This window comes from Aquila chrysaetos, chromosome 3, assembly GCF_900496995.4.
Source record: "Aquila chrysaetos chrysaetos chromosome 3, bAquChr1.4, whole genome shotgun sequence".
Taxonomy (NCBI): Eukaryota; Metazoa; Chordata; class Aves; order Accipitriformes; family Accipitridae; genus Aquila; species Aquila chrysaetos.
This window is the reverse complement of record NC_044006.1, coordinates 26,062,843-26,090,456: the sequence shown is the minus strand read 5'-3', so window position 1 is coordinate 26,090,456 and position 27,614 is coordinate 26,062,843. Positions and strand designations below refer to the sequence as shown.

Genomic DNA, 27,614 nt, shown 5'->3' with positions numbered 1-27,614 from the left:
ATTTGATAGCCCAAAGTATATATGGTAGGGAGCTTATGTGCTATTTCATTTATGGTAGGGAGCTTATGTCTTACGTGCTATTTCATTGTTACAGTTTTATTTTGATGATTTTTTCAGGTCAGCAATTCTTTTGTATTTACCATGAATTCAGTCTTGAAGTTTCTTTTCCTTCCCTTAAACCTTTCTTTCTCTCCACGTCCCCACTGCACAGAAGTATTGTCATGATTTTGATCCATTGTGCGATTCAATCTTTAGTGACAACTCAAAATTAACCTTCTTATTGGCTGCTTGTCAACATTATGAAATAATTTCAGAGCTGTCTGTTTTCCTTCACTGATGTTTTCTATTAAGACTTAGGAAGATCATATCTTTGTATTGCAAAGGGAAATTGTCTTCAACTTTGAACAGATCTATAGCATTACCCAACTCCCTCCTTCAGTCTTAAGTGCTAGTAGTGATCATAGTAGATGGTTTGTGGTCCTTCCTCAGGCATTTTTTTATTTTAATAATGAAGCTACTATATATTTCCATTAAACTAATGCCATGGACATATGTTAACTGTGGTAGCATTATCTAACAATGAAGATGATTTGGGCTATCCTAGCTGACTTTTCTTGAAACAGATTGGTGTTTTGGATTCAGTTCCTAAATCTATTACAAAAGTTGGAGTTTGCCTTTAAAAAGCTTAACTATTATCTAATAGATTAAATATGGTTCAGAAATCTATTTATTTTCATTCTTTTCAAATTCCTTTTCTTCAGCCATTTAAAGTAAATACCTTGCTTTTCACACCTTGTTTCTTCTATAGACATTCTCTCTATCTCTTCTAAAACTTCCTCATTTTATGGAAGAAACATTTTTTCCTGAATTATTTATAGCATGATTTAACTGTAAAGTTGAAAGCACACATTGTTTCTAAATTCATAATGAGGTTGTTACACCTTTTTCCTTTTAAAAATTCTGTATTTGTCTATGAAGATGGAAATCCTTTCCTTCTATCCTTAGAGAGGACTGTGATTAAAGGTGTGCATAAGTTTTACTCCCATTAATAGGAGTCTGCCTTGGACCACTACCATCTATGCCTTGAAAAAAGAGAATAGAATTTTTTTAATAAAAAATACCCAGGCAAAGATGGTACTTTTGATTGTATTATTGAATCATTAGCAGTTGCAATCAGTTCTTTTTACTGTTACAGAAAAGTTTCTCTTTTGCAGTGATGACTCATGGCTAATCCAGTTCCATATCCATTGATGTAAGCCAGAAAATGAATAGACTGAATGGATTTTTGCCAGGAGAAATCACTTTTTATAGCGGGAGCTGCAGAGTGATATTATCAGTCACTTACAGGATATTATCAATTTCTTATGGGATAGCCTAGAAGTTTCAAGGCTGGTTGTATCATTTACATAAGTGTCATAATATTCCTGTTGTAGTAATAGCATGACCATGGAAAAAACCTGTATCTTTCAGGGACGCATACCTCTAGGTTAATGAACCAGGTTTTAAAACAATGGTTACTCTCCAAGGGGACTGTTGTATAGCTGCTATTAAAAGTTAACTGCTGAAGTAGCAATCATGGTCATCTGCTTCTTAAGAAGGTAGTGTAGGAGCCAAGCACAACACAATACAATTATGTGCCTGTTCTTTATTGCCTACAGAGGATATAGATTGGAGTCCATAAAGAACCACATATAATGTGTGGTTAAGAAAAGACAACACAGGGATGGTTCTTTACCAGAGCATTAATTTGTACATGTGACGCATGTACTACACATGAATGTCTACTTCTACTGGACACACTATTAACATAATAATAAACATGATGTTGACATGGGATAACATTTCTCTGATCTAGAGGCGTTTTTCTTTACCTGTTTCATATGGGTTGCTTCTATCGAGCAAGGTGGAATAACGGTGCCTCATGAGTTTGACTAAATTTTCAGTGAGTAGGTGGCATTATGCAAATGAAGACTAATCTGTAAAGAAATAGCTAGTGATGTTTGTGGATAGTAAAATCTGTGTTTAATGAATAATCCCCAAGGAAATGAAAATTTAAACAGTGCAAGTCCTAATGATGCTTGTAACTGCTAAAAATTTTCACTGAGCAAAAGAGGCTGAGTTCCATTTAGCTCCGCTGGTAGATATAAATGCTGAGGAGACTAAATGAAACCTGTGAAATTGCTGTGGTCTAAGGTCTGTCATAAATACCAAAATACATATTCCTAGCCTGCGTGTATGGGTGTCTGTGCACACTAATAAAACACAGGACTTGCCAATCAAGGATAGTATGGGACTCTGAAATGTCTGTAAGTTATTCAGCAGTGACTTCTTGCTTAGTGCCTTGGGGTTGCAGAGCTTGGGAAAACTGGCTTTTAGCTGGGAACACTTTTCCTTACTTTAAGGTGAGTGATTGAGGTTTTAAAATGTGCAGTCTCTGTATTCTTTTCAGAGATCTATAGTCCCTAAGAAGTCCATATCAATACATAATCTCATCTAAAGGTGTATCATCTAGCTAGATTTCAATACGCAATTTGAAAAAGAGATTAAGATAAATGCTATTAAAAGATAAAAGATATATTCACGCACATTCTAATATTTGACTCAAGGTTTGGTATTTTTTAAATTTGTTTCATCATGTAGTTCAAAAACATTATTCTGAATACTAAACATAATTTTTGCACAAATGATCAAGGCAATCCATAACTCCGTCTTCCACAACACATTTACAAAGCTTTCATGTTTATGTATGACTCCTGAAAAGGGATTTGAACAGGAGGAGAAAGGAATCTTGAAACATTGGTGAGCTTTGGATAAATGATTTCATTGATTTTCTTGTTCATGTAGCAAATGAATAAAATGGCCTTTGAACAAAATTGATATTTATCTCCCTGTGTTGAATTTAATAGATAAATGTAGTCAACATCAGCAAGGATCTGCTGTCTTTCATAAACTTTTTCATAGATACGTTGTATTGAAGAGGAGAGTTCTGCACTTACTGGTTTTACTAAAAGGTATTTTTTATTTGTTTTCAAGATTTCAGTGAATGCTTTGAAAAGCAATTTACTTACAGCAATATATAGTAAATTGCAGTCAAGAAATAGAAATGGATCATTAGAAGAGTACATCAACGTCAAACTTGTATTTTACTGTCCAGTTCTTTAATGACATGTTTAATTAAAAAAATTAGGCAAATTTTTTCATGGGTATAAACTCTTCCTCTGCTGTTTAAAATGTTATACGAGTAATTTCATCTACTGCAAAATCTATTGTTTCTCATATCATTGTCTACGTGATATAAAAATACTTACAAATGTTCCTGTAGCTTGAGAACTCACACTTCAGCTGGGCTGCCAGGCAACTAGAAAACCTTGGTAAACACACAGAAGCCTCAAATAGTGCTTAGTCAATATTTCTTTTGGAAAAACAGGACTTGTCTGGAAAAACCTGACATATAGTAGTCTTCTGTGGTCTGCCTGTGAGGTCAGTATATACAAATATTACTGGACTGGGGTAGAAAGTATGTTGGAAAATCAATCTCTTTTTTTCTCCTTAGTAGTTCTGGATATGTCCTCCTACTTTAACAGATAGATTTATAGTGCTGGAGTATAACACAAAGGAAGAAGCTATTTCTAGGATAATAGTTGCTTAAACCATATAGAACCTCATGGGTCAAAAAAGTTTAAAATGCATTCCTGCTTGGAGTAGGAACTGTAATTTTTTTAAGTCATGATGGGTTTAAAAATGTATTTTAATAACTCTTTCCTCAAGCTTCTCTATATGCAAGTCAAAAGAAGCTTTTGCTGTCTTTGGCAACAGATCTGATGTTTAGTTGGGATATTTCCTTGTTATTTGTCATTGCCAGTCATTTCACAAGAAATTCATGTTCTTAAAAACAACACTTCATCAAAAATAACATTAGTTATATCTGATCCATTGCAAGTAAATATACATATGAACAACTCTATTATCTTGCACCAAATCTGTGTTAGTTAATCAGAGACAATATTAGAAACTTTTCGGCAGTGAAGTGGTATGAACACCACCACCACCCCCAAGAAATTCTGAGCTGGAATTGTGAAGTTTTACATATGAATGGTGAGAATTCTGTGAATGTTTTTAGATACAAAGTCATTTAAAAGAGTTACAAGCAAAGTATGTAACCAGCTTTGAGGTATCTAAGAAATAAACAAATGGGCTAGAACCCAAGTGCTTCACTATTTTGGCTTCAACGCAATAGATGCTAACAAATAATTCTGAATGAGGACAATTCAATGTATGCAAGATTTCCCATGTCATAGAATAAATATTCTTCCTTATAGTTACCTTTTTTCATACTACAAATATTAAATAGAAAGGGAACAGAGCAGCTGAAAGGGAAGACAGGTCACAAACTCTGATTGGCCATTCCTGGTTGGTTTGCACCAAAACTTAAGATCCAAGATTTTAAAAAGTTTTGTGTTTGTGAAAAGAAAGATGGCCACAGAAGTAAAAAAAAAAAGAGAATGATAGAGTTTAATAAATGAGTGAGAGTAGATACTTTACTTAGTTGCCCAAGTATTTTGGAGTAAGAACGCTAGGAAAGTTTATGCTTTTGAATCTCTTGCAAAGATGGGCTGCAGCCACTATGGAGCTCTGTCTGAAGAATTACACTGCATCAACATCATTTCAGATCCCTCAGTCTAAGGAGGGTGTAACCTTTTGAAAGATCTAATCTTTTAGAAAACAATAGGAACAAGAGTTGTTTGTGACCCAACAAAAAGATTACTGAAAGTTGGTGCTTTAAATCTTGTTAAAAACTAATCAAGCTTTCAGGGCATATATTGCAATTTACTGTCTTACTTGTACAGGAAGTGCTGTTATTTAACAAATGTGATCTGGATGGAAGTTTTAGGCTTTTTCTTAAAATTAGCAATCATTTCACAGCTGTTTTTTAAAAGGCTTCTACAGATATTAATGAAACACCCCCCCCCCCCCTTTTTTTTTTTCTCTATTTTACTTAACAAATTACAAGTGTGTAGCAAACAGGAGGAGGGAGTGTAAAATTTTAGGGGGAGAGAAGTCTCCAAAATGAGAGGGGTGTGGTAAGGCAAATCAGCTATAGTTAAAATCAGGAGTCATGCCCAAGGAATAGGTAGTTGTGGACTAACATTCCCAACTTCTGAATATTCTCTAGACTAATTGTAAGAAATGAAGGGATTTTCTTTTTTCTTGCAGTATAAGGAGATTGGAAGGTTGATGTTCTTTGCTTTTACCAAGCTTAACACTTAACTTATTTACCTCCTCCATTTGGTGTCTGAATCTGTCAAATCATGTATGTTTGCCTAATAAGAAGCCATTATAAGACTCCTTATAGTAATTACACGAGGAATATTTTTAGCGAAGAGATAAAATTATATTTTATCAGTATTAATAGTAGCTGCTATAAAGATTGCTATTAAGATTACAACACCGCAAATTTCAGAGCATGTATTGCCTTACTGGTGAGAGTCATCTTTCAGGAAACGCTTTGGCAAGGTAAAAGGAATAGGCAATGTGTTTACAAAAATTCAGGAAACCATACAATATTTGAGAATATTTTAATTATGTGTTGATGAAAGAACTCTTGCATGATGGTTAGAGACAAAAGGGACATTATATTATTAATTCATGTCTGTTATTTCATAATGATTGAACTAACTGGATTTATTCTTAAGAAGTCAGTGATGTGTATAGACATTGTTGCATGTATATGTCATTACACACAGGACAAGTCATAAATACCCCTTGCTACTGGTATGAATCCAAAACACAATTCTGAAGAGCCATTGCATACTTACAAAATCTGGGAAAATGAAATAACTGTCCTCTCTCTGAAGGCAAAGATTCCAGTGCTAGCTGACTTGCACTTGAGGATCCTTCTGATTTATGTCGTATTTGCAGTATCCTCAGTGAAAGAGGAATATATATATGAAATCCCTCCTCATATAGAGTAGGATTTCTGCTCAGGTACTTTCCAGAAAATCCCATGACAATATGAAATTCAATCTTGCAAATTAAGATTACATTATATAATCTAACACCTAAGGCACCTAAATCAGATGAGGGAGCTGAAAAAAACTATTAAAATTGTCAAAAATATATCCTAGAATACAAAGAGGAATAATCAAGGCTCTAATTTGGCTTCTCAGGGTACGTGTCTATATGCAAATATGGCCCATCTATAATCACTGGCGCAACTGCTAGTAGGTAGGTGCCTGAAACAAAAATGTTAAGCAACAGTGAATCTATTAAGAAGCTGATAGCCTGTAAATGGATGCAGAAAGGCTGTTATGACAGGACAACAGAACCGATCCTCTCGCTGAATTCTTCTGACAATGGGACAAATGGAAATTTTCTCAAGTGTTACTCAAAGAAAAAATTCCATGTCATCACATACATGTCATCAAACTAATGAGCATAAATTCAACAGGGATCAGAAAAGATAACTTGATGGTTTTCTCTTATTTTGAAGACCTAATCCTGTTAAATTTCAAAATGCTTACAGCTGAATAAGAACTCTCTGGAATTTACAATATGCAGGATCTGTCAATGCTGAAAGGGCAACCAAGCTCAAGCTTAAATTCTCTTTTATTTAACCAAGCTACTCCACGTGTTTATTGGACCAGGACCTATTTATGGCACTTATTTCATCATCTTTGAGGCATGCTTATGTAATATGCCCTAGGGTAATTGCAGGTTTTGTCAATATTTTTAACTCATTTTGTATTAGGTATCTTCAGTACTAAGAAGAGTGGAAGAAATGTAAAGATCAACATGATGATGAAAACAGAATTGGGAAAGTGGATACACCTATGGGGAGTGAATACATACTGAGCTCTCTTTTGCCCCCAGTTAGGTTGCCACCACCATTAGCACTTATTACTACAAAGAAGTCTTGGATGGGCTGCAAATTTCAGGTTTAAATTGGGTTGTGGTGTTTGTGGTCCCATTGCACCAATCGATGAGATGGTGACACTGAAAAGTCAGGAAAGCTTGACTTTCTTCAAAGACAGAAATAAATTCGACCCATGTTTTACTTGCATTGCTGTCTAGACATGCTTCAAGATTATGGTGACAGTATATAATCTCTTCAAGAGTAAGCTAAGGAAAAAAACAAAAGAGTAAAGCTAACCTGCAGCATAAATAAGTAACAGGAAAGATGCGTAAAGTAGCAGTTAGTAAAATAACTAGTTTAGAGCTGCCAGTGTTTCAGTCTGACAGTTTATGGCATCAGCCATAGAAAGTTATGTAAGGATGGACAAATATTTGACATGATGCCTTAGCAATATGAGGTGATTTCAAAGGAGGGCAATCCACAAAAAAAGGGAGCTGTTCCTGGTTTTCCTCACTTCCTTGGATAGTTTTGGAAGGTTGGTCACTCCCAAGACCAATGGGTATTGGGCTATTTCCTGAGTACTGTCGTCTTAAAACAAGTTAACAGATTCTATGATTATTTCTTATTTCAAAATTATTTTAATTGTTATTGCAAAACATTAATTTAAGGTGGTTGTTTTAGGACAAAAGCTTGTGGGTTTGGGTTTTTTGAAAGGCTGAGAATTGTAAAAAAAAGATACATTTATATACAGGATAGCAGACTTACAAAGATATTAAATGATATGTTTTCATAAATCCATACAAATTAGGGATGTAAAAGATCTATTAATTTACAGTTAGCTGAATTCCCTATTTATGGCAGCATTGTTCCCTGTAGTGTATTTTTCTAAGTTTTGTTAAACTCCATTTTAAATGAACCCTGCAACTGGTCTTTTACAGCTACCCTGGGAGGTAATGTCCCAAGGTCTTGTGATGGTAAATTTCAGAGCACTGTTTATTTATAACAATGTTAATGAAACTAACAATGTATTCAGTACATTCTTTAAGGTTAATTACTTGATAGTTGACGTACACTTAAGAACTGAAGTAGGCAGTTATTCTGGATTCACTTGAGATTGTTACACGAGAAGGGCAAAAGATCAAGAGATTCATGGGATGTTGCATTCTTTTTAATTTTTCATAATACTCATTTTTTCTCATCTTTTAAAAATACAGTCATTGTAATATATCCACCATAGGCACAATATTAACATAATACTTTTTTTGCACAGGAAAACTTATGATTCTGCCCACTGAATACAGAAGTAGAAACAGGCTGTGTCAATAGTTAGGGTAGCCCTCAGTAACTGAAGATAATAGGTTTAAATCTCTCAGACTTCTGGTATTATTTTAGCAAACTACTTTTCTCCCCTACCCATCAGTTTCCCAGCTGTGTTCTAAACTGATGGAAAAGATGGATAAATACCTTGGCTGGAGGATTCCTGTTAAGCTACTCTCGTTCATCTAACAGCCCATAAACAGCCTCAGTTGGAGAAGTTAGAAGCTCTTCAGACAGAATGCCTGACATCCAACCACAAGCTTGGCTGTATATAAACATGTAGTTTAAGAAGGGCAAAATAAGACTGTCAATAAACTGTTATGAGAATAAATTCCTTAATGTTTGTGAAGTACTTTGAAAGCCTCAGATTTCAAAGGTCTTGAAAACAGTATATGTGTAATACAGTATTGTAACATATAGGGATATATAACTTAGAATTACATGCTTGGCAGAGAAAAAGAATGCCCTTCAGATACTGGACTTTCACTTTATAGCTTCCTGGGTGTTATGGGCTTGCATGGCGAGGTTTTTTTTGGTAGCGGCAGAGGGGACCGCAGGGGTGGCTCCTGCCAGAAGCTTCCCCGGCTCCAAGTTGGACCTGCCTGTGGCCGAGGCCGAGCCCACCAGCGATGGTGGTAGTACCTCTGGGAGAACAGTTTTAAGAAGGGAAACCTGCAGTGAGGGAGGGGATTGGAATGTGAGAGGAACCCCTCTGCAGATACCAAGGTCAGTGAAGAAGGAGGGGGAGGAGGTGCGCCGGAGGAGGGGATGCCCCCTGCAGCTCATGGTGAGACGGCAGGCTGTTCCCCTGCAGCCCATGGAGGGGAGTGGGGGAGCAGATGCCCATCTGCAGCCCAAGGAGGACACCATGCCGGAGCAGGGGGATGCCCCCCAAGATGACCATGACTCCATGGGAAAGCCCACGCTGGAGCAGTCTGTGCCTGAAGGACTGAAGCCTGTGGAAAGGACCCACGCTGGAGCAGTTCATGAAGGACTGCAGCCTGTGGGAAGGACCCATGCAGGAGGAGTTCGTGAAGGACTGTCTCCCGTGGGAGGGACCCCACAGTGGAGCAGGGGAAGAGTGAGGAGTCCTCCTCCCCCTGAGGAGGAAGGAGCAGCAGAGACAAGGTGTGGCCAGCTGACCCCAACCCCCCTCCCCTGTTCCCCTGTGCTGCTGAGGCGGGGAGGAGATGGAGAGAACCAGGAGTGGAGCTGAGCCGGGAAGGAGGGAGTGGTGGGGGGAAGTTCTAAGGTTTGGGTTTACTTCCTAATATCCTTGTTTTGATTTGATTTGTAGTCAATTAAATTGATTTTATTTCTTCCGCAAGTTGAGCCTGTCTTTTGCCCGTGACCATAAGTGGTGAGTGATCCCTTCCAGTCCTTGTCTCGACGTATGAGCCTGCCTTTATATTTTCTCCTCATCCCACCATGTGGCCAGGGGCGTGTGGGGGAGTGAGCGAGCGGCTGCATGGTGCTTTGTTACCAGCTGGGCTGAAACCATGACACTGGGGGATCTTGGGTAAATAATACTGGTTGAAAATGAGAGTGAGATAACTCCAGTTCACACAAAATAGCCAAAGTTCTAGTTAAAAATCTACATTTCTGTGAAAATATATGAAATTCTATGAAAACATAATTTGTCAGCATGCAGTAGACTCAAAGTCAAGTCCATGTTTGAAATGTACTAGAATGAAGAACCAGTCTTTATGGCCTCCATTATAAAGGAAAATAACTTTAAAGTTGGGGCTGTAGTGTCTGTAAAGAAAGGTTGATATTTTCATTACATGACAAAGAATTACATTGCTCCCGATAACCTAGAAATTCTGGCACTCAGATACAAGAGGCCAGTGGTTCAGTTCCTGTTCTAAGGTCTTTCTTCTGTTTTAAGTGCTGTTATGTGGGTTTCCAATCCACAGCGTGCAGGCTGGAGGTTACCGATAGTTGATACAACCTGTCTACAGTCAGCTCCTTTTTTTTTTTCTAGTGGCACTTTTATTTATGCTTGCTAATTCAGAATACATATAAATAGCGATTTCATTCAAAGATGCTTGAACTATGAGTTCCTTTGTAATTTCAATTATTTTCCTTTAATCTTCCCTAGTTAAATACTTCAGCATGCAGTTTCATACTGGTCCTAGTTGCCATAACCCTTGCAAATGGCAAAGCATTGGCAATGTGTAGAGCTAACATCTGTCCATTTATCTGCTTTTAAAAGGGCACAAATAATACAGTTTTCAGATGTTTCAAACTCAGTGTAGGAATACATTATTCCTTCACTAACAGTGATATAATTTGCAAACACAGTCTTCTGGTGAAAAGCCATATTTTTTTTCTTTTCTTTTTCAGTGTTTTGTCTGTCATTTCACCTTTGCTGTTCTGGAAATACTTCTTTTTCCGATAATCACATTAATGTTTTAATATTTTTAATGTTATTAAATGTTTTTAATGTTATTTAATATTTTATGTTAAATGTTTTAACACTAATATATTGCTCAATTCTTAAGTAACAGTCTGGAAGGGGTAGTGACATTGCAGCATAAAATCATTTCATATGAATTTCTGCTTTTTATATAACTCTAGTGGTGATTAGCAGTGATATTCCCAATCCCCTTGTGATCAACAGGTAATGGGATATCCAAACCAAAGTGATTTATCCTAGCATCACCGACCTCGTGCCCCAATTTGGATACTACTTGGTTTCTTTTTCTTTTAAATTATTTTTTGTTATTGATATTCCCCTCTACTTAGCACTGGTGAGGCCACACCTGGTGTACTGTGTCCAATTCTGGGCTCCCCAGTACAAGACAGACATGGACACACTGGAGTGAGTCCAGTGAAGGGCCACAAAGATGATGAAGGGAGTGGAGCATCTCTCCTGTGAGGAAAGGCTGAGAGAGCTAGGACTGTTCAACCTGGGGAAGAGAAGGCTCAAGGGGATCTCATCAATGTCTATAAATACCTGCAGGGAGGGTGCAAAGGGGACGGAGCCAGGCTCTTTTCAATGGGCACAAACTGAAACACAGGAGGTTCCCTCTGAACATCAGGAAACACTCCTTTTACTGTGAGGGTGACAGAGCACTGGGACAGGTTGCCCAGGAAGGCTGTGGAGTCTCCATCCCTGGAGGTATTCAAAAGCCATCTCAATGGTCCTGGGTAACTGGCTCTAGGTGGTCCTGCTGAGCAGGGGTTTGGACCAGATGACCTCCAGAGGTCCTTTCCAACCTCAACCCTTCTGTGGTTCTGTGATACAGTGAAACATCTAACTTTCAAAATTATTTGATTTGGGGGAATAAGGAAGTAAAAAATCAAGAAAAAGTAACAGCAACTGTGTGAGCAGCTCACAAAGGGAAATAGAACTGCCGACAACAATACAGAATATTTTCTCATACAAAACCTAATGTCCAAACTGAAAAGTATCCAAATCAGTAAATACAGGAGAGAGAGAAAAAGAAGCAGGCAAGAAAAAACTTCCTCTACTTTTGCTTTTCAGTTTGAATCTCCCCTTTGCTTTTTTTGCTAATGCAGCAACTTTTTTTGTTACGCTGATGTGCGGAAACAGACTCCACAATCAGTGAGATTGTAAAGTAGGTATGTTCATTCAGCGCTGGGCAGCATGGGGGGTAGTCCCACCAAAGTTGTGCACGCCCGACTCAGCAGTTTGCTTCAAGTTTATACAGTCAAGTGTTACATATTCACAATACGCCTATACATATGCATGACCTATCCCCGCTTCATATTAAAATTAGCTCCAAGAGGTCATTTCCATAGTCTCCTCTCAACTGTGCTTGCGCAGTGCCTCTTTATGGTGGTCGTCTGGTGGTCGCAGAGATGAAGATAGACGACTCCTCTTCGTCACCGCTAGTAACCTTTTTTCTTGCGCAGGCTCAGTGATTTCTTGGTATTCACCCAAGCCGCAAGACCAGTCTTAGCTGGCTCTTGGGGCCAGCTCCTGCTTCTTATCAGGAACTGTCTCTGCCTCATTGGCTGGTTCTTGGGACCAGCTCTTCTTATCAAGGACTGTCTCTGCCTCAGCTAATTTCAACAATGTAAGCGCTAAACATTATCTTTCATCCCCCTTTATTATGTCTACTGAGATTCTTTTGACTCCCCTTGTCTCAATGCTTTCTATACATTCACTGAGAATGTACCTGCATAACTGTACCAGGCCCTTGCATGGCCACTGCTTCAAGCAAGCTGCGAAAGAAACAACTCTTTTATTTGAGTTCCTGGTTGCAAGTCTTACAAAATTCATGCATGTCCTCAGCTACAAAGTCTTTCTAATTTGAAGGCCCCCCTACTTTTATATTGCATTAATCAGAAGAGGTAGCCAGCCATAAAACTAAATAGCATAACTTATTCAGGATGCAGAAGCAGGCACAAGCACTATATATAGGTTGTGGACAGGCTGGGCCTGAGTCTTAAATACGCAGTAAAAGCCTGAAAATTGCTAAGTGTCTGAAATAGAATTGCAAAAGAACCTTAGTTACTATAAGATCCCAACTAATAGTTTGTGGAGGCTCAAGACACAAGGTATGGTGTTGGACTGTGCTGTAGCATGTATCTGGGAGACTGGAACTCTAGGGTTTTGTTGTATCACTGGTATTACTAGAGAAGCTCTGGTCAGTGCAAAATGTCCTTAACTTCTTTACTGTGTTTGGAGCTCTTTCCATTTGTTTTTTTACCAATCACTGGGAGAAACAACATTCCACCTGGGTTACCAACAGATGGTTCAGTCATCTAAATCACTATTTAAAACTTTCCATGGTTATGAGATGTCAATCACTCTTTGACAGCTATACATATGATACATTTCATGATCATGGAACATGTTTCATAACTATGAAAAAAGACAGCCACATAAGCCTCCCAACTTTCTTCTGCTTGCTAACTAATTATCTTTGTTCCATATATATACTGAAAATATGTATTTAATTGCAAAATGACAGAATAATCCATTAAATTATTGTTTATAAAAATTTAATTTAAATATTTAAAACACCAGATTTCTTTTATAAGGCTTTTGAGCACTAAGGAAGGAAAAAGAAAATAATTAGGAAAGTAAATAGTCTTGTAATAAAGGTATTAGCTTGACTTTGTGTTGGTTTCTACCCTTCTGTGCAACTGTGAGCAAATTATTTAATCTTGTGCCACAGGGATAATGTTTCATTCTTCCTCTCTTTTTTTTTTTTGTCTTGTCCATTTGTATTACAAACTTATTGAGACACAAGTTATCATTTGTTATATATAGGTGCAACAAGAAATGGACAAAACCAAAAGGACTGATTTTGTCTGGGGTAGGTGAGCCCTACATTAGCATTGAAAAACAAAGGTAAATTCATTAGTATGAAGAATAGTCTTTGTATATGCTGTATTGGGTGTACAAGTAAAAAATTCTGCATACAACCTTCCAAAAGGAATTTTAAAGAAGCCCTCATTCTTCTTCTTTGTTAGATTTCTGCTTGAAATGGTGTCTTTGAAACTTAACAGTATTTTTCACAAGAATCACTTTATTTCAATGAGTTTTGTGTACAGCTGAAATAAACAATTCCGCTTTTGTTTTATTAAGATCAGTTTCATTTATGTAACACCTGATGTTCAAACATCTGTGTTTGTGCACTAGAATTGTCAAAGATATTGGCTTAGTTTTGGAAGTAAGTTTATTGGTTGACTGTGAGAGTGTCCGAGGTGTATGTGATACATCACATTGTGTTTTACAGGAACCAATGACAAAGTTTCATGTTTCATTTTTTTTATATCTCACTGACAATGCTGGAAATCTTATTTTTTCATCCTGATCTTATTGGAGGAGGGTTTGGGATTTGATTGTTTTTTGAAGTAGGAATGTGTTTTTACATAGATACTAAATCCCAACTAAATTTCTCAAATGAGTCAAGTGTTTTACTAGAAGAAAGATAAAATACTGGTCTTAACTGATGCCTAGACAGAACTGTAGGAGGAGTGAATGTGAGGTGAGGGAAAAAGCAGATAACTGTGATTTGGTACGAGAGCTTTGCCTTTCCATTCATTTTAGTTTAATGATAGCTCTTGTACACACATACGCTCCTTCTCTGCATTGTCTTGTATTTGCTTTGTCTGTTTAGTTGAACGAATTAATTCTTGCTACTGAAATGGCAGGTTAGATGGTTTTGTAACACGCTGTAAGGCTAATACATGCCCAGGTCTAGCAAAATGAGGAGAGGGACCTTCATGATAATTGTGGCTCCTCCACAACTTAAATAGAGGGTTAGGAGATTGCAGTCTCTCCAGCAGCCAGGTCACACTTGTCAATTCTTAATTACTTAGAATAAAGAACACTGATTATGATCTGCATTTAAAATTTTAAATTTCCCAAATTATTCTAGCCAGATTAAAACACCATAACTCTTCCTGGAGCTAATTTGTGTTTATGCTTTTTGCTGTGAACCAGTTTAAGGTAAAGGAAGGAAGAGACTTTGAAACTGTAAAAAATGTGGCAATTTAAATTCTTGAGGAAATCCTTGATTACAGCAGAGGAGAAAAAGCAAACTGCCAGTAATTTAAATATGATAATTTCTGTCATAACTTGACAGCAGATGTGAACAAAAGAGACATGAAATAGATGAAGACAGAGGAAATTTGAGAGCACAGAAGCTAGTGTATGCAGAGCTGGATAATGTCTGTTGAAGCAACGTGATTTTGCTTGGTTTCTATAAATGCTCTGCAGCTAAATGAATGTAAGTCAGATTTTTTTGGCAGGCAGTATTCTCTTTGACTTGGCTTGTAAATGAACACAGGATCAAAGAAGATTTTTTCTTCCACATAGCAAGGTCATTTAATCAGTTCTTCCTCTAAACTGAACATACACCTTTCTACAAACACGCACTACAAAAACAGGTTAGAGAACGGAAGGCACAACCATATAAAGAGGGTGCTGTGGGCAAGTGCAACGCTAAGCTTGCTAAATTGAGGATTCTCTGTATCCTACTTAAGATACCTGGTAAGGACTAGGAGTGTTGTACCATGATCTATAACTGAGATACATCTTTAAGTAGATGTGTGTCTGTGTATCCTTGCATTGTACAGTTCAGTTCCTAAAAAAACAAGTGTGCTTTAATGAACACAATTTTTAAACCCTGTTATATAAGCAAAAAGAAGCAGGGGGAGTTGACAGGTTTTGGTTGTTACACTTGTTAAGTGTTGTCGTTATTTTGTAGCAAAGTGGCGGGGGAGAGCTGTAGTTATAACTAGTACTTGTTTATTAAAACATTTATCATAAACAAATTACTGCTTCTGTCCTTAGGTCCTGGTTTAAATTATGATCTCATGTTTCTTAAAAGCAACAAATTCTCATTTTAAAATGGTCTGTAATAAAGTCTTGGTATATTTTCCTCCCTCTGAAAATGTAGGTGTTCATATTTAAACAAGTCACCATGTGAGCTACACCTACAGAGCATGTTATGTGCATGTTTGGGAGGAAGAGAGGGGACAGGAAAGCATATGTCCACAACTTTGCAGAGTGTTAATGCATGTTATGTATGGCTACCAGTTTCCTCCTGCTCTTCCACTCCCTGCATTTCCATGGCCTGTTCCTCTCATCTCCAGGCCTACTGCTGCTGTCAATAGCTGTCCCTCTCAACCAAGTGGTACCTCTGGATGCCTGTGGAGAGGTAGGTTTAGGCAAGGAACAACTAGTACAGTCTCTTGGCCCACTGTCTGATCAGCAATGGCATCTCATTCCCTTTTCATAACTGACATGTAATTTGAGAAACGGCCTATCGTATGGAATATAGGGTTACCCTGATCCCTGCAGTGCTACTGATCTAGGCCTTTACTGTCAGAAATTTTCCATGGATCATATGTATGCTTCTAAATAATCATTTGAACCTGTTAACTGTGATTATTCATTTTAATATGCTATATGCTTGGTCCCATAATGTTGCATCCTTTGAATACCTCACACTTTAACCCAAAGTGTCTTGATGAAGTTTGCCCCATTGTCTGCTAAATCCCTTTGCACAATTTCTCCGGATTCGTGACAAGAAAAGCTATTAAGTAAAACAAATACTAATGGCATGAAAACTAGTTTATGGGCATAAGCCAGCTAGGAAGTTCTTAAGGAGTGCCGCTGTAGGTGTGTATTGTACTTCATGTACAGATAAGGACACATCTCACTGGAGATTTGGTTTCAACATGCTTCTGACAGTTAACATTGGAACAGGCTGTAGACTTACAAGATGACTTAACCTCCACTGAAAAATAGTTTCAGAGTAAATTATTTGAACTGTACATGCTTTCCATCTTGGGTGTCTGCCTAGACCCCAGTCAGTGGAAATCTTTTATGGACTTGTGGGGCCTTGTGGGCTCAGTGGGCCTTGTGTTAAAAATATACTCTGCAGATTACTTCCTCACTGCCACATCTTCTTATTCCTGCTTACTTCTATTTACTGATGTGTAATAGTGCTGTGTTTAAAGTGGAAAAAAAAGGGGGGTTACTATTTAAGGTGTGTTTATGCTGACCGAGTATTAACATCTGTAGTCATTTCAGGATCATCCAGACCAAAGATTTCCAGAGATGACTGACTTCGCTCTATTTTTGCCTTATAATTCCCAAACTTATTTATATGATCATTTCAGAAGACACTAACATGCTTTCTTGCAAACCCTAGGCCTATAAAACATTTGTATATTTTTATATACTTTATATTCCTCTACCTTTCCTTGTAGATGCACATGCATCCTGCACAGCTATCCAGTATTTGCACTGTGTTCACAACCATTATAAATGTTTGGAAACAGACTGTATGTCCTGGTTTCAGCTGGGATAGAGTTGATTGTCTTCCTAGTAGCTAGTACAGTGCTATGTTTTGAGTTCAGTATGAGAAGAACGTTGATAATACACTGACATTTTCAGTTGTTGCTAAGTAGTGTTTAGACTAAGTCAAGGATTTTTCAGCTTCTCATGCCGAGCCAGCGAGAAAGCTGGAGGGGCATAAGAAGCTGGCACAGGACACAACCAGGACAGCTGACCCAAACTGGCCAACAGGGTATTCCATACCATGTGATGTCACATCCAGTATATAAACTGGGGGGAGTGGGGGTGGGGGGATCGCCGCTCGGGGACTAGCTGTGTGTCGATCAGCGTGTGGTGAGCAATTGCACTGCGCATCATTTGTACATTCCAATCCTTTTATTATTGCTGTTGTCATTTTATTGGTGTTATCATTATCATTATTAGTTTCTTCTTTTGTGTTCTATTAAACCATTCTTATCTCAACCCACGAGTTTTACTTCTTCTCCCGATTTTCTCCCCCATCCCACTGGGTGGGGGGGAAGTGAGTGAGCGGCTGCGTGGTGCTTAGCTGCTGGCTGGGGTTAAACCACGACACTGTAACACCTTATCATGAATTGGCCTTGTTCATCATGTTGTTTTTTAAATGTAATTTCTGTAAATTTTTAAATGTAATTCCAAATACCTGTTCTGTGCTGGAATATTCCCACCTAGATGCCAGATATACAAGTGCAGAACCATTCCAGATACGAGAAATAAAATCCAGAGTTCTCCCAGCATTGCTATGTGATACTCGGCCTATTAAAAATGGGTATGACAGGGGCCAAGAACTGTTAGATCATTAATAAACAAACCATCACTCATGCTGTTAACATGGGCTCTTGGTTTTTAACTCAGAAGCCTACTCTTTCATTTTAGATTTGAAAACTCACAAGGGAGGAAAGGTTCGAAGTGGAATCCAGACCTGCAATTTGCCTGTGTCCTGGGTTCAGCTGGGATAGAGTCAATTTTTACAGGAACCTGGGAGGTGGGGGGGGCATAGCCGGGGCAGCTGACCTGAACTAGCCAAGGAGCTATTCCATACCATGTGACATCATGCTCAGTATATACATGGGGAGTGGGCCGGGGGGAGGGGGCTCCTGCTCTCGACTTTCGGTGGGGGAAGTGGCGGAGCGTCGGGTCCCGGGTGGTGAGCAGTTGCACTGTGCATCACTCTTTTCTGTATACTCTTTCATTAGTACCGTCGTTGTTGTTGTAACTTTTTTTGCGTTGTCCCAGTAAACTGCCCTTATCCCAACCCTCGAGGTTCCAGTTTTTTTTCTTTTCTCTCCTCCGTCTCCCCCCTATCCCACCGGAGGGGGCGGGAGGAGTGAGCGAGCGGCTGCGTGGTCCTTTGTTACCGGCTGGGCTGAAACCACGACAGCCTGTCAGGTTACCTCCCATATTTACGTTAAGGAACTGCAGATTCTTTTGACTTAGAAGTTTAATGCTTAGGATGTTTAATTTGCTATCAGCAGGACTAATAGTGAATATGCTCATTCCATATGGCTGCAGTCGGAAAAAGAGGAGCATTAGAATTCAAACTGTTATCCAGATTAAATTCTTTTTACTTTTTATCTCAGTCAACTTCCAGATTTTCCATCCAAATGCAAGCTTTATTGTGCTTTCCCAATGTTAGACCTGAACAGCTTTATCATAACCAACCTCATTAATTCAGCAGGAGCAACTTCCCCCAAAGCATGACATTTCTATGGAAACCCAGAGAAAGTTCCTCCTCCTGGCTTAGAAGTGCTTTTTATTTGAATGAACTGGAGATTCCTATGGCATAGTAACAGTAAGAACCAATGTAACATTACAAAGACCTAAACTACATGAAGCGTGACTGAGCTTGATCCAAATTGTAAGCCTAACATTAGTATGTGAAGCTGAAATGGCTTTCCTGTTGCCATGTATTAAAAGAATGAAAGCAAACACTAAGGACTTCGTGTGTTTCCTGGTTTTCTATAGTGCTAAGAAAATCCTAAGTCCTTAGCAATGAGTAACAATAATTACCAGCCTTCTGCAATAAATCAACATTTAATTACCAGTTAGACAGGTCATAGTAGTTTTAAAAGAAGTTGGCAAATACAGAACAAGAAGGTTTATCAAACTACCCTTGTATTCTGTGTTGTTTAACCCAATCCTAAGCAAAGTAGCATGGGAAGTTTTTATAAACAGCTGGGTAAATTATTTTGCACTGAATGACTTAAAAAGCAACATATAGACAAATTATTTTGGTAAAAGTGTTATTTGAAGTTTTTTACTTCAACCAGTATTCCTGCCAGTACGGGATAGGGAACAATCCATAATGAAATTCGATTTCCATTTAAGATGATTTGGAATCTTAGATGTGGCTTTATTATGGTTTTCATCAATCTAAAAGTAAAACAACATCAGTTACACCACCAAGTTTTCAGCAAAGTTTTGTTCAAAAATCCATTTCCAGATGGTCTCTGTGATATGAAGGCAAGTCATGCATGAAACAACAGATTTATTACAGTAAATATGTTTATTTGTTTAGTATTTATTTCTTTACTGTGGATTTTTAGGACAATTGCAAAGCTGTTGGTGTTTTAGAATGTATTTTATTGTTGAAGTTGCTTTGTGTCAGTGATGAACAAGTGGAACAGGCAGATAAATTTACGTAAAAATAAATAGGTAGGATTTTGAGTGTGTAACATCCTCTGTAAGCATCAATTTAAGCAACAAAATCATGTTCAGGTTTTCAGTAGCTCAGAAGAGGAATGTATGTAACATTGTCTATTGTAAAGGGATATTTTAGATAATTTTAAAAAAATATTAAGTCCTCAGAATTAATTTAATATTAAAATTACTTGGCTTTTTATTTACTAATTTTTGTAGCAACTTTCATGTGGTAGTTATATTAAAAAGTAACCTCATTTTAGATCAAAATTTAAGTTTTGGGGTTTTTTTCCTCATTTGTCACTAGAACACCAAATGACAATTCTATAGTATGCTATTTTTCAAAAGTTACATCATTTCACAAACAGAGGCATTTCTCGCCATGCTGGCATTTCAAGAATGACAGCAAAGCAAACATCTTTACTAACTTTTCTGTAAGGTGTGTATGCTCTGTATAAGGGCTCAAACATTAAAAGAAATAGTTTTTTGTCCTTTTTGTTGTTGTTTTCAGGGAGAGGAGGGGTTTGTCAGCAGATCCCAAATAGCTAAATGAAATTATTGATGCTTTGAATGAGAATAGGCTTTCTAAGATTACTTGGTCCCAACAGTCCCTCACTGGTCTCCAGGCCACCAGCATGGGTGCAGTTGTCAGCAGCAGCATGTATTCCTGTTACAATCAAAAAGTTGTGCTCAGCCATGTTTAACTGACAATGTCACAAGGCCTTTAACAATAGTGAACTGAATGATTTATTACAATTCAGCTTATGAGTTGTGTAGTTCAATGATTTATCTTCATAAAATGCTAGTGACAGCCACTACTATGCATCAGAATGTTGTTAACCCAAGTAATGTATGATGCAAAGATAATATGTTTTCATGATTTATTGACTGTGGGTCCTATAATTACTAATTATGGATATGACAGACCACCTAATGCATAAAATGCAACAGAAAATCTGCAATGAAAAATTATTATAGCAGTACAGTTCAAGTTCCTATCAAAAAGAAATTTTACAGTGAGGAGTGAGATGAAATTTTCTGACCCTAAAAAATCTATATTTGCATTAATAATTTTTAATAAAAGCTGCAGAAAGGGGAAAAAAATCTACCAGGTTTTAACCTCTGTTGTGGTCTCACTTGTGATTTAAAAAACAATGAAATTTTTAAAAGGTGAATGGACAGGAAAAAAAAAATTTGGAAAAGACATCTCAATTATTGATAATTCTTGAAGTCGCAGTTTATTCTTAAGTATCGGATGATGATTATTGATAAATATTTAGACTAAACTGTAAATTTCCTAATCTTTGCCAGATTTAACAATTTCTGTCATCTTCCTTTATTTTTTCTTGTATAATTTATTTCTTTTCTTGCCTACTAGAACAAAGAAAAAATTAAATAAAATATAAAGATGTTTCTGAAGTAAAAAGCAATAATCAAGTGGCTATTACAACTGTGTAGTCAGTAAAGAGCTTAATAAAACTTCTGAAATGTGTATTAGTGCTCCACCTCACTGTAATAAACTGTTGAACTGTTAGAATCTATCATTATTCTCCCTAACAAAACACCCAAAGGAAATTGAACAGAAAACAAACTTACTATCTGTGAACAACTTTCACAGTTGAGTTTGACTCTTCAGCTTGAGTGTCTTCTGTAAAAATATAAAATTAACAATACCTACTCTATTCACTGCTGGTCCTTCTACTCACACAAAGATCAATGCAGATCCAAGAATGGAGCTGCAGTGCAACACAGAAATTTATTCTAACAGTGGCTGTGGCATAATTATTGCCTTCAGTGATGGTGATTCCAGTTTCTCAAAGTCAAGGTTCAGTTATTACCTCCAAGACTAAGTTACCTCTGGAGACCTTGCAAACCTGAGCCACATTCTTCCCTTATATGTACATACACATGCAACTTCCATTAACTATAAGGGTAATTGCACATGTAAAGCTATTGGATGTCTTTTTCTTTTGAGTATGTATGTTGTGCAATGGAGCCCTAATTACTAATCAGACCCTACCTTAACAGATGTAACTGCTTAGGACTATTTTTGTTTTATTAGACGCCATTTATCAAGTACCATATTTTTACTTCATGAAGAACTAATATTTTTTTTAAATATATTTTATTATTTACATTCCATATGCAAACTACAAACCAGTAAGGCTTGATCTTATAAAGAGATACTCTTTTTTGTCATAATAGTAGTAGATGCATTTCTTTCTCATTAGTGAATCTCAGTCTCTCTGTTTTACAAAGATGCCCTGTTTTAATTTAGCTACACGTAGAACATAATGGGACAGATTCAACACCAATATTGATTTGCTTCTGTAAGTCTTTCTGGTGTGCCCACGTTAAGGAAAAGGCATACCTGCCCATATTTACTGTCCTAACTCAGCCTCCCATCATACACTTAAACCTGTAAAATAAGATAAGTAATATTGATAAATATTATCTCAGGTCATTTTTCAAAGCATTTATATTTCTGAAAAATGCATCTTTGTAAGTGTATATTTAGATCCAAAGCAGAAAATTCTCTTCAGTGCCATAGGTATGTATGCTTTATGCATATGTATAGGAAGACTTCTTCAAAACAGCAGTTACATATACTTTTTTGTAGCATAGGAGGTGATGTTAGTATGTTGCTTTGGGTTTTGACAATGATTATGTTGAGGTGAGCATTAGAAATTAGTGATTAAAGGGTAATACTTTAAGTCAGAGTTGTGATGACCACAAAGGGACAAAATAAGCACTTGATAGGCAAGAACAAGGCAATTTTATATACAAGATAGTGAACACAGTATTTATAATTTTCCTAGCTATGCCTTTGATGTTTTAAAATGTTTTACTCCCATCATGCATTTTTCCATTAAGCAAAGTTTTAAGGAGATTGTACTGTGAATAAAATTTAGAAGGGGTTATAAAAATAGCTTTTCTACTCATACATAGGGGGAGGCAAACACTGAACAAAGGTCGAAGTTACAAAGCAAAAGAATGGACAATTTGGTTAAATAAATTTACTTCAAGCTCAGGAGGTATTAATTTAATGCAGGTTGATTCCCTCACTGTCAGAACAGATTCAGTAATTATGAGTGGGTACAGTAGATATAAATTGAGTTGGGCGCGAATTCTTTTATAATGAAATCTAGTAGCAGTTGCAACTGGGAAAAACTACTGCCTCTCCATTACAATGATTTTGATTATCACAGACTGGTGGGTGTGAAAGATACTGCAGCTCATCTAAGCCAGCTCCCTGAAGATTCAGGGTTCTTCCATTTGCTGGCCTAAATTCTGAGCCGGTACGGATGCCCGTAGGTTCAGGACTTCAGCAGAGGTGTTTTACGTAGATCTCTGTTGCAATTACCTCTCCAGTGGCATAAACCCCAGCTGAACTCCCTGTAGTTTAAGGACAAAGACATATTTGTGTGGATCTTTAATAAATATTTTTTTTATTTTTGAGGCACATGATTTTAAAGTTGTATTGATAATATCACCATTTCTGATCCCTTAATCCCTCTGTTACTAACTAGCAGATACAGATATGACCCACATGTGAGGTACATATCACTGTTTGTGTTTCTCCCATGCCAGCTTTCCTAGTGTCCTACCAGTCGTGTTGACAGGGCTGTTCTATTCCTGGGTCTCCTCCATGACAGCCGGTGGATTCAGTCTGGATTTCAAAGGTAGCGCTTCTAGCACCCAGCACTGTAGCAGTGCTCAGCTCTGATCTCACTGCTGTGCTGAATGATACACCGCTGTGCAGCTGTATTTGAAAGAACTGCCTTTCCTCTCTCATCAGGTGTGGGCTGGAGTCATTCCTCGTTTTCTAGGAGTCTGGGAAACTTCACTGAAATTCAGGGTTCACCTAATGCTGTGGTAAAGAGCAGCAAAATAAGACAATGTATATTAGAAGAATAGATAGTTTGATACCTTTCCAAAGGCATAAGGTTTAGTCATTTAAACTACACATTAGTCTTTGACAACCCCTAAGTGTAAGGTGCGGAGAGGAAATACTGCTGTATTGAACTGGCAGGGAAACAGAGGGGCTGGAGATATTTTCAAGTTTATTTGCTTCTTAGAACTCCTTTTATGCTGAAAGGCTGCTTTCATTAGATACTTCCTCCTAAATAAATGCATGAAATACGCTTTTAAAACCTAGGAGAGAGTTCATGGACAGAGTCAGAGCACATGCTTTCTGCTGTATTTCTTCTTGACTCTGAGGTATAACTTGCGTTGTCCAAGAGCAGGCTGTGAAAGGCAATATTCAGTAAAATGCAAAGCAGTCCTGCAATGCTAGCATTTTAATTATGTTTTTATGGTTTTCTTAGAAAACCACTGCCTAAGGTCCAAATATTTTTATTGTGGTTCACTTTGAGACAGACTGTATTTTATTACATTTTATTTTATGTATACCTGCTACTGCGCCCTTAACAAAGATAACATAATGTATGAAAAAAAATATTTTTAGTTAATAAAGTGGATCATTTGAAGAGATCATTATATTAAGACTTTACTCCGGTTCACTGAGAACTTTATTCTTTTTTTTGTGTTGGCTTTCTGGTTTTGAAAGACATACACCTACTTAACACAAATGAAAAATTAATCTGTGCCAGCAAATACATGCAAATTTGGGGGCAAATATATTCTTCTTGGGGCAGGGAGATGCCACTTGAACTTCTCCCTTGCAGTAGGTCTAATACCCCACAGAGTGCTATGGCAGAGCAGTGTTTTATCACTTTTTTCCTTAAGGCTTTTGATAGAAGAGAACAGGCTGTTTTCTTTTCAAAACAATTTCCCAATGTCCTCAGCAAATGCTTTCAGCATTTCAGACCTAGCTATGTCTGTAGTAGCAAACACTGCAGAACGATAGGAGTGGATCTGCAGAGCAGAACAGTTCATGCTTGGACCTGAAAGTCCATGCAATGTCGTTTGCACACTTGAGAATGGAGCTTGTTACTTTGGACTTAGATTCATCTGAAGGAAATACAGTCCTCAGGTTTGAGATTGATAATAATACAAAGCGAGGTCCACTATATGGGGCAATTGCGAGATTTGCTTTGTACACACACTCCAGCAACAAACTAAAAACAAAATGTAGTTTACATGTAAACCTCTACCTCCACCTCTATAGGTTTCTCGTTCATGCACAAAACTGCCTTCTGCTGGGTTTTGAGCATGAGAAGGTGAGAACCTTCTCACTGGTTTTGTTTATGGCTGCAGAACTGGTCTAAAGCAAGGTTAAGTCCAGCCTCAAGGTGTCACTAGTAGAGTCTCAACCACAGCATGGACAGTCATTCAAAGAAAATCAGTCTTCAGATACAGCACTGTTTGGTTCTGGCAGTGGAGTATTGCAAGTTTAAAGAATAAATAATTTAATGTAGTTTGAGTTTAATGAAAAATAATCCTGAAGAAAGAATAATTGATTGGTCATTGGTAGTTACTAGATTATGTCCGCATTTGGTATTTTTTTTTCTGGTGGGGAGCGGTGAGTTTACTTTTTCTACAGTTCCTGCCTCTGTGACAGAGGCAGAGGTTCAGTTAAATCCTTCTAAAAAGTGCTATATTGTGTTTGGAAGAAAAGTACAATTTTTCTATTTATTATGTGGGGCACATGTACAATGAAGATAAAATGATAAAAAGGATTTTTGTATAATAGGATTAAGACATGAAAAGGGCTGCTATGTGAATTTCCTTTCAGAAAATCTTGTGCCTAGAGCTTTGTGTATCTTCTAAACAGGAGCATAATGAAAGTGTTACAGGTGCTAATTTAAAAGTATTGCCAAATGAACAACATAAAGATATTTTAGTGTACCACAAGTAAGGTGATAAAGCTTGATCACCTCTTCCCCCATCATATGCTTCAAGCTCTCAATCATGCATTGATAACTACTAGAAAATGTGCATTGAAAGACCTGTTTGGATGTCTGAGACATATTTAGGCCCTAATTTGGAAGAGTATTTAAAGATGTGCATGGCTTTTAAGCCCTTGAGTGATCTCCCACTAAAGCATGTTTTTAAATATTCTTGTTGATTCAGAGCCATCACTGGGAAACGTGTCTCAGGGATTTCAGTATCAAAACAAAGTTACATTTGATTTTTGCTGTTGGTCAGAAAATGTCAATTTACCTTTAGTCACATGGCTTTTTTTCTGCTTTTTGTATCTACTTTTTCTTACCAACATAACCCTCCCCACCAAATTCTGTTTTGTTTGTAAGTAAGTATTCTGTTTAAGCCAAAGTGAAAGTGTTCAAGGTGGTTGCCTGTAAGAAAATCTAAGGAAATAAGAATTAGTCCATCCTTCTTTTCAGTGAATACTTCAGTATTATGAAATTAAAAGTTACGGATTCACTTTCCTTCCCTGTCTGGAATATCTAGTTATTTTATTTTTATGTATTATTTATCTGGCCTGAATGTGCAAAGAATAGGCACTATCTCTATCATGCTTTTGTAGGTATCGGAACTTGATTAGTCCAAAGATAAGAAAAAGCACAGTAGGTTGCCTGCTGCATTCTTTTAACAATTTAGCCATCTAAATAATAAATATACAGTAAATATTATAAATAATTGTAGTGATACAGAAAGGCTTCAAATTCAGTAAGGCCACCCCCAGAAAAGCTGAAGAAATGCATCTAATATGGATAAATGTGACAGAATAGTAGTCATAAAACAAGTACCTTTAAGTTTCATAACATGAAAAGGAAAGTTCTGGTTAGCTCAATTAAAACAAAATATTAAGATGCTGAACATATAAAAACAATAATTCAGTGCAGAATGGTATCTGGCACGAGACTGTAAAAACTATAAAATTAAAGCTTTATGAGTATAATGCTGTTTCTATCATGTTTTATTTCTTATAATTTACAGGAAAAATAAGAAAAAAGAAATATAAACCCTTTTCTAAAAAAATTGGGAGGTTTCTTATATGAAATGTGTATGCTGGATAAAGAGTACTTAAATTACTAGTTTTGGTAATTATTATTGAAATTATTTGAAACCTAAGAATAGATCAGATTTTGCATTAGCATGTTTGTGGTTTTAAGTAAAGACAGAAAGAAGATTGTGTTCTATGTACTCTTAAAGATGTAGATAACTGTTTTGAAGTCTAAAAGATGATGATATATTATCTGGACATGGGCCACAATGCTGTATAGTAATTATAGTTTTGTCAGTTAAAAAAACAGATAAATTTAGACGCGGATGTAGAACGAGTTTTGAGGAAGTTAGGAACAGTTATGCTAGGTAACTGATGTGCAGCCATAGTGTATTTCTTAGTAAAGATTAATCCTGGTGCCATTCATTGAGATGATTACCATGAGCATGTACAAAATTCTGTGCATTTCCAGAGCACCAGATTGCATTATTAGAGCCAACATTTTCTGACTTGACATGGACTGGAATAGAGGAAGAGGGCAGTGGAAAAAGGTGTATTTGTTCATTAACGACAGCATCCTTTCTGCAAGCTGAAACACATACAGAGATTCCAATTTCCAGGTGTATATCTTTTCATATCTAAGGCATAATAACACTATATTTTTTTTTTCTGAAAATAAAGAATGTGAGAAGAAGAACAGTGAGAAGAAAGGACGGAGCCTGTGCTTGAAAAGCTGAAATTGTTTCAGCAGTTGCGTGAGATTCTGCAAGTGTCTAAGCTTAGAATTTACAAAACTTTATTTTTTCTGTCATTCAGGTGCAAACAGTCTTTCATCTGGTTTTATTAGTTTTCAGTAAAAGACAGAACAAAAACATCATTACAAGTTTGACCATTATTTGCTAGGTTTATGGTCCATTTCAAATCACCAGTAGTCAAGCCTCTTATAAATATCGGTTTGAATGTCATAAAGAGTCTGCAGCATTGTAGTTGTATGTATTTGCTGTATTTTCAGTTTATTGCACAACAGTATTAACTATGGGAATAGGAAAATTATCTACTTTTTTGTTTGTTTGTTTTTTAAATACATCCTATATATACAAGGCTGGAGATGTATTTAAAGCTAA

At 37.1% G+C, this 27,614-nt stretch overlaps 1 protein-coding gene across 5 annotated transcripts in view; it reads left to right on the top strand.

The window, feature by feature from the left end:
• Positions 1–27,614, top strand: part of CNTNAP2 (contactin associated protein 2) — a 1,219,341-nt gene that overhangs the window by 637,968 nt on the left and 553,759 nt on the right. The gene's annotated exons all lie outside the window — the stretch shown is intronic.